Here is a 15,536-nt window from a genome sequence, read left to right as displayed (position 1 = left end):
AGGGATTACCTCTAGCGGAGAAGGTGCAAGGGAGGATGATGAAGATCGGGAAGGTGAAGTCGGAGCTGCAGAAGCGCTATCCATCACGGTGGTAGGAAAGGAAGATATTCGTCAAATGGAAGGCACCACTGGAATAGCAAGATCATTTGTGATAGCATTTGAAGCTGACAGAGAATGCACAACAACATGGGTAGAGTAAGAAAAGGGAAAAATACATTTATCAAAAACCACATGCCTAGACACGTAAATACGAGAGGTAACAAGGTTCATACACTTATAGGCACTCTGAGAACTCGAGTAATTGAGAAAGAGACAAGGTATATGTAACGACCCCAAAAATAATATGTATGGAAGGGGAAAAAATTAAAATTAAAATTTAAAAAATTAAATTAAATTAAAAATAAAAATAAAAATATAATTATAATTTATTTATTTAGTTGATTAATAATTATTATTAATTATATAATATAATAATATATTAATATAATAATATTATATATATATATATATATATATATGAATGTTAAAAGATCTTGAAGCTTTCTCTAGGATCAAAATTCTTTCCCGAGAGTTCAATTGAACCCCTCTAGCCGAAACATACTCTCTCTCTCTCTCTCTCCATTTTATTTCTCCTTAAACCCTCACTCTTTCTCTCTAAGATCTCTCCCCACCCGTGAGCCGAATCGAAAAACGAATACCACCACGAGGTCCTGACTTTGATCCTTGTCATTTTAATCAGAGCATATTTTTGATTTGGGGATCCCAAGCACTATTCCAAGGTTAAGGTGAGGAGTATAAATTATGTTTTTTGTTTTAAAAATTTAACCGATTAAATTGTAGTATTTGATTATAGTAGGTTTTTGGAAATATTCATGTGAATTAAATTAAACTGCTTGAACTGATTATATTAGATTTTTGGAGATATTAATGAGATTAAATTAAACTGTAAGATTAGATTATATTAGATATTTGAAAATATTCCTGGAATTAGGTTAAACTACAGGGATTTGATTAAATAGAATTTTTGGGGAATATTTTGGAGTTAAGTTAAATTGTAGGGATTTAATTAAATTAGATTTTTGGGAATATTTTAGAATTAGATTAAACTGCAAGGATTTGATCATATTGGTGTTTTTGAATATACTAGAAATTAAATTTAAATATGAAAAGTGGATCATACCTGTGTTTTCTTTAGAATATAATCGGTTAATGGGAACATGTGAGCCTAGGGATGTTAGGATAGTAATTTATTCCGAGGTTGAGCTGATTAAACTAGGGTTTGTGAATACAGGGATTTGTGCGGACGCCGCAGGCACTGCTTTAGGATCCCTGCAGACATTTCTTTAGGAATTAGGTAAGGGGAATAAATTATGTCAGGACTTTTGAGAAGTTTAATTGATTAAATCGAAATGTGATGTCAAAATATTATATGTGAATTTTCTGACTTATCAGACATATATGAAATAATAGTTTTGAAACTATTTAATGTTTTATTGGATAATCGTTATATGGTTAAATATTACTAAACATTTGAGTGGCATAAGAAATGATTTTGATTATAGAAAAATAAATCGGTGAATATATTATATGATGTAATGTGGCTTATGTCGAGATATAAACAGTTACGTTGATATGAGAAATGTACAGACATGTTTTAAACAGTTTTGTTGATATAAGATATGTACAGATATGTCTTACACAGATATGATGAAATGAGATTTATACAGACATGTTTTTATCAGATATGATATAATGATATATGATATATACAAACACGATGGTTTTATACTAATAGATATGGTGAACAACCATGAGTTACAGACGAGATGTAGTACATACACATGAATACTCATGAGCTTAAGCATGTTTATGAGAAATGAAAGTTTTAGAAATGGATTTATATGTATAATGAGTGATGGAAATGAGAACCCAGTTGATTATTGATATGAGAGCAAGGTACCGTTGCTAGTGAATGAGTTAGTGTAACCACACATCTTGGGGAGCGTGATGGTAATGGAAGTCTGTTGAGCCTTCGGAAAGATGTTGACTGCTCCTAGGTCCGGACTAAGCTGCGGTGGGCTAACCGTACTATAGACGAGGTATTTTGATTTAACTTGGTAGGCCAGCCACAGTTAGGTCTCGCCTTTGGGCTGCACAATCCGGTCATGTGGGGTAATTACGTGACGATGATATGAATGAGTTCCTCATTACAATCGCGATACACTCATTCGATTGTACTTTGACAGATATGATATTTCGTACACAGAGATATTTATAGAGTATGATTACATTTTTAAGAAAAGAATATGGTTACATACATATATGTATATATATATATATATATATATATATATATATATATATATATATATATGGATATGAGTGCAGTTTTCCATGATTCCTCAGTCAAATTGATATTTTTATGAACATGATGTGCTACACTGAAACTCATTTGCCACACACTGATAATAATTTATTCCCACTTACTGAGAGGTGTCTCATCCCATAAATTTTAAACATTTCAGGAAATTCGAGATGTCAGGCGGATCGAGCTCCGAGATAGAGGAGGAGTAGATTATTATTAGTCAAGGTATGAATCAACTTGCTTGTGAATCAGCCTTGACCATTGTCCCTATCAACAAATGCATTATTAGTGACGGTTTATGAGAATCGTTAGTACTAGCTAATATAATACTATTAATGATGATCTTTCTCTTCAAGCATTCTACTTAAAAAAGAATCCGAACCTTAAACGTGTTATTTCTTTTTCGGGCATCAAATTCCATTTTACTATGATTAACAATTTCAAAAGATCTCACTATTGGCTTTTTGAGTCCGATCCCTGGTTTTGATAATGACAAACTGCAAGTTTTTTATATGCGTGTTTTAGTGCGTGAACAGGTTTTATTCAGGTCACACATAAGATCAAGAGAACATGGAAGCCCAGTGTACAGGGTGGGGTGGCATAAGAAGATGGATGGGATTAAGGAGAACCATGTCAACGATTAAGGCTGCGGTTAAGTGGCTGCATAAAAAGGCTAAAGGAAATGGAATCCACTCTGTAGGTAAAAGAATTGCATTCGCTACTACGGTCTACTTCTTATGGCATTTCAGGAACAATAGTAGATTTGAAAACCAAGTAATATCCCCTATAGAATTAATTAAGGTTATTCAAAAGTATACCTATAGGGCGGTTTTTGATAAATTTGATATGTTTGGATCTGAGTAGTACTAACTTGATGGTGTGTGAGAATGATAGAGATTTTGATGTAAGGAATGTTTGAATTAGTTTGATTGGCCATAATAGGCCCCTAGGGATGCCCGAGTTATGATGTATATGTTGGATGGAGATTAGATGTCTATGTTGAATCTTGTTTTGGCCTGGGAATGCCCAGTGTACTTGTACATATGTTCTTTGATCAATACATTTACCCATTTGATAAAAAAAAAAAAAAAAGAACATGGAAGCCAAGGCAGGTCTTAAAGCACAAATTTGGTGTATTGCATAGAGTCAAAGAGCAAAAAAGGAAGAAAAAGAAGACATAATGTTTTAATTGTATATGCATTTATTTTTCTATATGGTCTGTAATATATTGCATCTATATGCATGATATGAATGTATACTCAAATAGAACTGTGATGATTCAAAAATATATATATGATTAAAGTACAATAATAATAAAATAATAAAAATGGTCATTAAGTTAATATCAATACAGAAGTGTTTTTCTGTAGGATCCTTGATTCCATGTTTGATGCCTAAGAAATACCTTGTCTTAGCGAGTGCTAAGAGACCATTGTGACTCAGTCGCTCCCTGGAGGTCGGCCTTGTCAAAATGGAATTTCATAGGATAAATAAGATAGACACTATTTGTACACGTAAATAAGAACATATATTAATGTTTTGACTGACATAATTTGTAGAAATATATGATAAAATAATAATAATATAGGTATCCTATGTGAGGCCCACATGAGTCCCAAAGCCGTGTGGAGGTTTACACAAGTCTCGAAGCTGTGTAGGGCTCATAAAATCGTATGAGGATTATTGGAGTTACGTAGATCCATTTTGGTCTCAAAATTGTGTGGGGCCCACAAGACCATGTGGGACCCACATGAGTTTTCAAAATTTAAATTTAATTCTTGTTAAAAAATAAATAATAAAATAAATAAATACTAAAAATAGTTTAAAAGTAATAACAATGCTAATAATAATAATGATAATAATGATTAAGAAAAATAATAAAATAATAAAATAATAAATTAACTAATTGATTAATTAATTAGGTAAGTAGTTAATTAAAAATTTATTTAATGGGAATGGTGGCAAGCACTCCCACATAACCTCCATCCCTATCCCATACTCAACCCATACTTTGCCCATCCCTTGCCCATTCTTTAATTTTAAAAAAAATTATAATTTCACCAATCTCCCCACACTTTTATAAATTCCATTTCTTCCCCAAAATTTTCCTATAAATAGGAAGCTCTCAACCTTCATTTTTCACAACAATTTTCCAAGGAAGAAAATGATTAGTGAGTGAAAGAATTTGTGGTGGAGAGAGAATTTTTGAATAAGTTCTTAATCACCCACTCTTTCCGATCTCATTTCTTAAAGATAGTTACAGTGTTCGTAAGGAATAAGGTAAGTAAATTTTGATTATGTTAGTTTTTTTTATTTAAAATTTATACCCGAGTTTATTTTATAAGTAAATTTCAATTATGTTAATTAGTTCCACAAAATTTCCATGAGTTTATTTTTTACGCATATTTAATTATACCAGTTCTATCTTTAATATACATGTATCTATTTTTGGGTTAAGAAATGTTTTAATCCCCTCGGGTAAACTTTCAGCATTTCTTTCTATTCAAAATAAAATTATATATATTTTTAACACAAAAATTGTGTGGCATGAGTTTATTTTTATGTTGCATTTTTTTTATGAAAATATGAGTAAAGATCAAATTTTTACGATATTATATTAAATTGCATAAATTATAATAAGATGATTTTAAAACCCCTTATGGCAATGAAAGTTCAAAGTTACAGATGCTCGGTACCGCAGCTTAAAGTTTATACGGATCAGAGTGTACCCACACTATTTATAAAGTGGTTATTTATGTTAGTGAATTTCTCCTGAGTGCACACCTGGTTCCGGACCGGGACTTAATAAGGAAAATCTCACTTAAAGTTTACATACGTTGATTTAGTTTGGTCGGCCAGCCAGCTAAGTCCAGTCTTCGGACCGCACAACCCAGTCATGGGGGTAAACATGACTTACGGCAAATAGACCTAAGGGTGGTTTTTATAATATATGTTTATACATAGTTAATTACGTGTATAAAGTTACTGATGATTTGAAGGAAAAGTGTAAGTTTACATGAAAAGGATCATTCTAGTGCTTAAATGACGATCTAAAGAAAATGTATAAGAAAAAGTATATGTATATTTATCATTAAATATTTATACAGTTTTAAAGTTAAAAGTTTAATTTAACAGTTATAGTATATGATTATAAAATTTTACTGTTATAGTTGATAGTAAAAGTTTTATGCAGAAATTTTTAAATTTATATTTATTCTAGAGACAGTTTTGAAGTTATCATATTAAATATTATTTTACGAAATTTTTAAAAAGCTCATTTTGGTCACACACTAATAATAATCTTATTTACTTACTTAGCGTCGTCTCACTCCAATCATATTTTTATTTCAGATAACTCTGAAGAGCATGTTGGAAATCAGGCTTAGCAAGCATGCGGGTGGGGATAGAAAAATAAAGATTTGTTTAAAAATATTAGTATGATGTTAGATATTTATGCTTGTGTAATTTTTCTTCTTTTGAAATAAATGATTGTAATATGGATAATTAGTGCTCTGGTTTAATAATAATTGAGTTTATTTACTTCTGCTGTAAATCAATAGTGAAAAGTTAATATCCCAGACCCCTCGAGGTTGGGGTGTTACAAGAACCGTAGACAGACCTTTGGTAGACCGACGCCAAATTTTTAGGGTATATGCTCAAAGGACTTAGACTGACCTTAAGACTCTCATTTATGCATAAAAATGTGCCCTGCTGTCTTAAAATTAATCAATATATAAATAGGGACAATCTTATAAAAAGAAAAGGACTGAAATGCCCAAATTGGCATGTTCGGTTAACCAAACCCTTATACTCAGGGCCCTTCGGTCGACTGAACCTCCCTAGGGGTTAACAGTTTGACCCTTCGGTCGACCGACCATAAATGTAAAGCAACGCCTTGGTCGACCGAATGGACACGTGGGAAGTCCCAATGCCCTAGTCGACAGAACCACCAAGTTTAAAAGGACTTGGTCAACCAAAGTTCATAAAGTTCGGTCAACCGAATTCAATCTGGTCGATCGAACCTCGGAGGGTTTAGAATCGCCTTTGGACTATCGATCGAACTTGTAGTTCAAAAACCCCCTAGTCAACCGAACTTAGTGAGATGGTCGACCAAACCTTAAAAATGGTCGACCGATCCTCTTGGGTTAGAAATATTTTAAAGCGCTAAAACGTCATTAAAATTTAATTAATATTTTTCAAAATACCGAGCGTGTCCCTCAACGGTCAGATTTCTTGAAAATCTATAAATACCATCTCCATAACTCAGATTAGTAACTTTGATTAGCCAATTTTTTTCTCTAATTTTATCCTAATCAAATTTCCTCCAAAACATATTTTTACTAAAAAATCTCTTTGGGGTTATATTTTATACTCTCCATTCTCTTCCATTAATTATTTTGAAAATCTCCTTGAAGAGAACATTTATTTGGGCATTTATTTTCAAGTGTTTTACTCTCTTTTGCTTGCATATTTGAAAAACTTTTTGAGAATTAAGCTTTGAGATTTCTCCACACATTTCCATGGTAAATATGTTATTGGAGAAATACATTCTTACTTTGATTTGCACATTGAATATCAAATGTTTGTATTTTTGTTTTGTGCAAAATTATTTTTAGAAAAGCACCCTTTACTCTACTGAGCATTATTTCATATCTTAAGAGAGTGCATTTATTTGAGCTTAAACATGTACATCTTAGCTTGTATTTTTAGAAGCATTACTTTGTACAAAAATGGTTTTTATTGTAATGGTTGGGTTTAACCCGTTAATTGAACTAGGGAGTCTCAACCCCATAAGTGAGATCGGTTCGATTCAGCCCGAAAATTGAACTGGGGAGTCTCAGCCCGTAAGTGAGACTAGTTCGACTCAGCCTAATAATTGAGCTGAAGTTTTTCTTATCTCGTAAGGAGAGGATTTAAACGATTTCTGCTTCACCCATTTAAGTAAGTAGGTATGGTGTAATCCTTGGCCGAACCTCGATAACAAATATCGTGTATCGATCTCTCTCTCTATTTCATTTAATTACTGCACTTTAATTTCCATATGTGTATGTTTGCTTGTCCACTGCTATAATTATTCGCATGCACATATTTAATTTAAATGAGATATGTTGTACACGTGTATGTCTGTGCTGATAGCTTAATCATTTTACATACACGTTTGCATTATGAATGAGATATGAATTGTGGTGAATCAATGTATATGTTTAAATTAACCTAAATGTTTTAAAACCCAATTCACCCCCCCTCTCGGGATCACACCAAAGTCAACACTCACAACCTCTATTGCATTTAAAAAATTAGTCCAATGATTGCAAAACTTCACTACAGATACAAGACTAATACAAGAAACCACAAAAAATTCGAACCAACCCATGCGTTGTGCACCGCAACTTTCCTCGGCATTTTTCAAGCCTTTCCCGGAGTGTAAAACCAAAAAATAGACTACCCACGACCTCCAAAATGTACCCTCTACCTCCCCACAAATTTTCATAACTTTTCGAATTATTTTGCTATTTTTCCTGAATTTTTTTTTAATTCAAAAACTATTAAAGACGGTTGTGCTAAATCGTCACTAATATTATTGACTTTCCCCGGTCAACACTACATTATTAGTGGCAGTTACATGAACCGTGACTAATACATGACTATTCGTGACAGTTTCGCAAACCGTCACTAATACTACAACTAATATTCTTGACTTTTACCCCGGTCAAGGCTAATTTTTTAGTGACAATTTTATGACCCGTCACTAATATGAAACTATTAGTGATAGTTTTCCTGAACCGTTACTAATAATGGCCTAGTAGTGACGGTTTTGTGAATCATGACTAATAATTTACTATCAGTGACGGTTGAGAAACCATGACTAATAATGAACTATTAGTGATGCCCTAAAACTGTCACTAATAGTATAGAAACCATCGCTAATATTTTCCCGAAAAATTTTAGCGCCAAAAGTGGCTTCCTGCGATACTTTAGTGACGAAATTATTAGTGACGGTTTTTTAAAATCATCACTAATAAGCGCTTTTAGTGATGAATTTCAAACAGTCACTAATAATTCTATCACTAAAAACCATTTTTTTTTTGTAGTGTAGGATTCTCGGTAATTTAACAATAGGCGTAAGTGGCGACGGTTTGGTGAAATCGTCGATGCTTTAGTCACAACAACCATTCTGTCTTAATCCGTTGAAGCAATCATCGAATGGTATATTGAAACCATCAATGGTTTGTTGGAAAATTAAGCAATTTCCTTAATAGAACCAATAATATTTTTATTGCAATAACTGAAACTTGGACACTAAGTACATGAGGAGGATACTAGCTGAGATATTTAAACAAGTTTACAAGATATAGTTAACAATAAATAAGATATCATAAATGTAGTAACTGGGAAAAAAAATAAAATTTTAAAAAATAATAATAAAATAAAATTAATTAATTAAATTAACAAGTGAAATGAATAGTATGATAAGGAACAAATATATATATATATAAAGTGTGAAAGCTTCTTCAAGAAGCTTTACTTTAATTAATGTTTACTATTATATATATATATATATAACACAAGCTTCTTCAAGAAGCTTTGAAACTCAAAATCCAAATTGAATTGGATTTTTGGTGTGTGTAAGTGCACTCTCTCTCTCTCTCTCTCTCTCCTACGACTCTCTCTTTTTTCGATTACGGGCTAGTTTTACGCCGGATCGACAAACCGAAGCCACCACGACGCTCCTGACGAAATTCTCTACAAGTTTGCCAGAGCGGATCATCAGGGAAACGAAGTTGGATTTCATCCCAAATCCAAGGTAAGGTTTTATATTCAATATTTGGATTTTTGACAGTTGAAAAAAGTGATATACGCGTAAAAATACTGAACTTTAATACTGAAAATTTTCAGTTTCAGGGTGTTGATTAGGAACGTTGGGAATCATCCCTAAGTTGAGGTAAGACTTTTTAAGTCGAATTTGACTTAGTGGTAGTTATAGAAAATGTTGTACGTACGAAAATACTAAACTTTAATTCTGAGAGTTTTCATTTTAGGGTGTTGAGTTGAGAACCTTGTGAGTACGGGGAAGATTTTCTTATGGGCTTTTCAGGAATCAGGTAAGAGGATAAACTAAGCTAGTTTTGTTTCGAGAAAATGCATGTATATATATGTAGCATCTGATTTCAGGAAAAATGAATATATTTATATATATATGTCTTATATTTGCAAAATACTGTGAAAAGGATCGTATGTTGAATATGTGGAAAATCTATTGTGTGGCATGAGTAAAAATATTGTGTAATGTTGTTTTCTGGGAGTGTGGATGATGTGGATTTTTATGATGAAAAAACCGACATACGGACCGAGGTGTTTTTGTACATATATATATGTGTGGATATGTTGCCGGCATACGGGCCGTGCTATGTGGTTGCCAGCATATGAGCTGTGCTACGTGATTTGCCGGCGTACGGGCCGAGCTATGTGATTTGCCAGCGTACGGGCTGTGCTATGTGATTTGCCGGCGTACGGGCTGAGCTATGATAAAATGTGTAATTCCGGTGTACGGGCCGATGATTTTCATGAAATATGTATATGTGAAAAATGATATGATTGATTTGATAATTATTGATATGAGATATCCATGTATCACGATTTTAGTATATGTATATGATATCAGAACCTGGTTGGCTTGGTCTAGGCTAGCACTTGCACGGTACCGTTGCTATGTGTCCATGGTCCTCGTGATCATGATATCTGTGTTAACGCCGCTGTACAGAGTGGTGTGAGATTGGATGGTGGATGTGGTTATTTTCAAGAAGTGTGCTGTTATCGCCCCTGGTGTACGGACCAGTCTGGGTAGACCCATCGGACCTACAAACTACTGTTTGACTTGGCAGTGGTCGGCCAACCATTGTCAAGTCCAGCCTTCGGGCCACACAACCCAGTCATGTGGGGGTAATACATGACAACAGCCAGCTAACCTACTATGATTGTTTTATGTTATTATTAGTGTATGAGATAAGATATGTTTATGAAAATGCAGTATATTCTGCTATGTGTTGATATATATGTATGTTTTCCCAGATTTGATAAACAGTATTGAATATGTTATGTATGATATATGTAGAACACATAATACTCATGTTGCCACACACTGGTATTAATTTATTTCCCTTACTGAGAGGTGTCTCACCCCTAAATCTTATTAACTTTTTAGGATGCCCGGATAGGAGAGCGGGAAAAGCCCCGCTGATATAGTACGGTCTATCTACCCTTTTTGAAGGGTAAGTTTTGTAGGGACAGTTAGATTTTGTGAGAAATGTCCTTAAGTTTTATTTTTGGGATGTATATATGAAAATACAGTGATTGTAGTAACTCTAGTATATTGTGGGATATGGTATTGAGATGTACATGGTTGTATATTTTCTGCTGCTAGGGCTTCTGCTTTATGCTTTGATATATCCCTGGTGCCCACGGGCCCAGATGGATTGTGACCTGCTGAGCTGGAATGTATGATGTGATGATAATTTATTTATAAAAAAAAAATATATGTGAAAAAGGAGCAGGTCGTTACAATAAATCTTATGAAATCTAAGATAAAATGATATAAAATCTGCGTTGTTGACATATATGCTCCTTTAATTTTTTTGAATTAATAGGCTCTGATTTATTAGCATATATGATCCTCAGACCATTGACTTTAGATATTTGACGCTCTTCAGACTTTATTGTGATGATTTGTTTCGGATCTTCGACATTTAAGTCTGAAGTGGATAAAACCATCGACGGTTTGATGAAATAGTAGATAGTTTCCTTCTGAGCTTGTTTCTACCTGAAACAATCAATGTAACTGTCAACGACATCCTTCTCATTGAGTGTGCTGAACTTTGATGCATTGTTAATAAAGAAGAAGTTAATATTTAAAGAATGTAAGCGTGATGGATGCAACACGCAAGACATAAACACAATATACATCATTATAGAAAATTGTTAGTCTTTATAAAAATAACATTTGTAGTGATCTAAATCTAATGATAGTGTGACAACCCGAATAATAATGAGATTTAAATAATAAAGAGGAAGAGAAATGGAAACAGAAACAAAAGGAGGAAGTCGAGGCGCTCATTGACAACATTGCACTTTGGAATGAATAACCGAGGGAAATTATTAGGGCCTCGTCGACGAACACAAGGGATTCGTCGACGAGGGTATAAGAGGACCTCATCGACGAAGATAAGATTCGTCGACGAGAAGATACCGAGAGAGGGTTTTGGGGAAGCCTGAAATTCATCGACGAAGGTGCAGGTTCGTCGATGAACTTTCTATAGGACTCGTCGATGAGGTGATGTGTCTCGTCGACGAATCCAGTCTTATAAATATCAAAAATCCAGATTTAAACTTCAAAACTAAGGAAAATCTCACTCTCTCTCTCTCTCTCCCCATTCGGTTTCTCTCTTCGATTCTGGCTTCGTCGCACGTTGGATCGATGATCTGAGGCTACCACGACGCTCCTGGAGAAGTTTTCTGCATATCTTCCGGAGCGGATCGTCTGTGGAACTCCGTTGAAATTCATCCCTGAATTGAGGTAAGGTTTTTGAAGCCAAATTTGGTCTTACGGTAATTGTAGGAAATAATATACACGTGAAAATACTGAAGTTTAGTACTGAGAGTTTTCATTTTCAGGGTATTGAGTAGGAAATCCTACGGGTGTGAGACCAGAATTTATAGGGGCTTTCTTAGTAGCCAGGTAAAGGAATAAACTAAAATAGTTATTTTTCCACGCAAATTACCATTATTTCTCAGTAAATTGATTTTCAGAAAAACATGTATTATATATGAATATTATTGAGTAAATGTATATTTTGGGAAAATATTGCGGTATACAGGAATTACGATTTTAGATGGAACATATGATTTAATTCCGCATTGTGAGGCATGAGTATTATTTTTCATGAAATGTATTATGTTACGGCAATTTTACGAATAAGCATGTTTTCAGAAATTATGTAATAATGCAGTATATGATGATTTTGAAATACATGATAATTGATTTATTTTCAGAATGATATGTATGAAATGTTCGGCACGAGATCGTATTTATGAAATGTTCAGCACGAGGCCGTATATATGAAATGTTCGGTGCGAGGCCGTATTTATGAAATGATTAAAAATGCTATAATATCATGTATTATATGTTATCAGAACCCGAATGTTAGTTTAGTTTAGTTCAAAAGCTCGGTACCGTAACTATATAGATCAGATATCTATGTTTAGACTTGTGCTAACCACCCCACGAGGGGGTGGGAGATGAATAGTCGATGTGACTTTCAGTGTAGAGTTGTAGATGTCCACTTGGCAGTCCGGACTAGGGTGTGGCGAGCCCATCGTACTTACAGACATTTTTGACTTGGCAGTGATCGGCCAACCATTGTCAGGTCCCGCCTTCAAGTTGCACAACCCGTCATGGGGGGTAATACATGACATCAGTTAGCTATTCATCCTGGGTATGTTTTCAGTATTATCAAATATAATAGACAATTTATGAATAATATGAATTACTAGAAAAATATTAAAGTATATGATGATTCAGTATGTTATGACGAATGTTTACAGATATATGAAATGTATTGTACATGTATAACTGCATTATATATTCATGTTGTCACACAACTGTATTTAGTTTATTTTCCCTTACTGAGATGTGTCTCACCCCCGAACTTAATTAATTTTTTCAGGAGACCCTGAGAGACCAGCGGGTCATGGCCGCCGTTAAGTGAGCTGAGCTTCCCTGCTAGAAGGGTAAGCTTTGATCTAAGATCAGGAGATTTTGGTTGTGAGATCCTAGGTCTATTTTGATGTTTTGGAGATTGTATTCAAATACTGTATTTTGGGAATGTAGTAGACTCTGGTATTATGTAATTAATGGTTTGATGGATGTAAATTATTTTTATTGCTGTTTAGGTTTCCGCTGTTTATGTCAGGCTATTCTCGTTACCCATGGGTTCGGGTTGATGTTATTATTATTTATGTTTATTATGTGATAAGTTAAGTAGGTCGTTACAACTAGTGCACTCATTTTTTAATGGATTGGCAATATCTTTTTTTTTTGTAATTGTACACGCTTTAATTAAATATTACTTATGTGTTTAATAAATGTTAAAATTTTAATAAAAACAAATTATACAATAGAAGCCACCATATCATAAAAGAAAGTTGTACTCATGTGAAAACAGAGTTTTTAATAATTTAACTTACGTTGCGCGCATGGATTTTGGATCTTGAATTTGGATTTGACTGAATTTGGATAAATTTCAATATAATTTCATATTATATCTTATACAAATCCAACACAAATTCAATTTCATGCTCTCTTCAAACATAAGGTTAATATTGAATGATTAAATTACCACTTGTTTTTATTTTTAAATGTGTTTATTTATGTTTTCTTTTAAAATGGTGCCGAGGAGTGTATGAGCTCTCTCTCTCTCTCTCTCTCTCTCTCTCTATATATATATATGTATATATAAATATATATATAACAATGTATTTGGGAGCATGAATTTCATATCTCGCATTTAAATTTGTGGATTTGAATAAATTTTAATATAATTTTGTAATATATTTCATTCAAATTTAATACAAATCCAAATTTAAGACCTATCTAAACACAGGTTAAGAGAAAAAGAAACTTGTATAAAGTTTGCAAACCAGAAGAATAAAACTAAGTCATAGTATTATTTTTATTCTAAGTGAAATTTGTTATTGAACAATATACAAACGATAACCGAATCAACATAACGAGTTGAATCTTAAAGATGAATGATACTTGTCATCTTTCAAATGTGATAAAGTGAAATTACTAAGTCAACTTATTAATGACTGTATGCAAGTATCTCTAATATAAGAAAGACAGGTAAGGCTAGTATTTTAGCTTGAAAATGTTTTTAGAATGTTAAGAGTTAAGGTTACGTTTGGTTTGTAGAATGTTTATTCCCAGTAATAGTTTAGCTTAGTAGGTTAGTTACAATTAGTTATACAAAAAATTATATTGTTACTATAAAACCCGCGCAAACGGTGGAATATGTGGTTTAATTTGATGCAAAGCGAAGAACCTTTCGAGGGCCGATAATAGTGTGAGACTTTTTATGAGTCTAACTATTTATTAATTTCATCATAAAGATGTCTATTCAACTTTTATTACATGTTAAATGAAATAGAGAGAGATATATAAGGAATGACAATTCCTTTAATTCTTAAAATCTAGACTATATTTCATCATATTCTAATGAATACCTATTTTATCAAACCAAACGAGTCTAAATCTATGTTTGGAAAGACATTAGATTTAAAATTGTATTAGATTTGAATAAAATGTAGTATAAAATTGTATTGATATTTATCTAAATTCACCTAAATCCAAATCAAAGGTTCGAAATTCATACTTCCAAACACTACCTAAAGATTTTGTGAAAGACCTCTTTTGCAACATTATAGCCGAAGAACAAAATTCATGTTGTGATAATGCATTTATTTGTGCGTTTCTCTTTTTGTTTCCATTGTTTGATTTTGCAAAACTTGAAATTTTTTTATGACATAGTTTTTGTGGCAATGTGTTCGTACAGTACTTTAAACATGGAGAAATAATTTTTGTAGATTAAGTCATTTGCTTTATATAAAAAATCTAATTAAAATATTTTAAAAGAATTTAAAATAAGAGGTATTGTAAAATAAAAATATATTCAAAAAATATTTTTTTTTATCATTTTTCATATTACGATAAAAATTTTTTTTTGGAGCATAGAGAAGTCAAGTTAAAAATTTAACAATTAAATAAATAATTGTATAATATTTAGCACTTCTTTTTATTTATATTTTATCATTTTAATTGTACTTTTAGTTTTTTTTTAAATTTTAAAAAAGTAAAATAATTCAATTAAAATTAAAATTTATTTTAGTTAAACAGATATTAACTAAATAAATTACTAATTTTTAGTTTTTAGTTTATGCTTTTATTTATTTTGATTTTCATTTTTGAATTTGGGTTCCATAATTTTTTATAATAACCCTAAACACTATTTTCTTGTATTAATTTCCAAACCTAATTTAAGAACTGTAACGCCAGAAGAATCCAGTTAGACATGGCAAAATGAATACAAATCTTTTAATCATTTAATTCGAAAACTCA

The sequence above is a fragment of the Malania oleifera genome, chromosome 12, assembly GCF_029873635.1.
Source record: "Malania oleifera isolate guangnan ecotype guangnan chromosome 12, ASM2987363v1, whole genome shotgun sequence".
Classification (NCBI taxonomy): Eukaryota; Viridiplantae; Streptophyta; class Magnoliopsida; order Santalales; family Ximeniaceae; genus Malania; species Malania oleifera.
Note: the sequence above shows the minus strand (reverse complement) of the source record.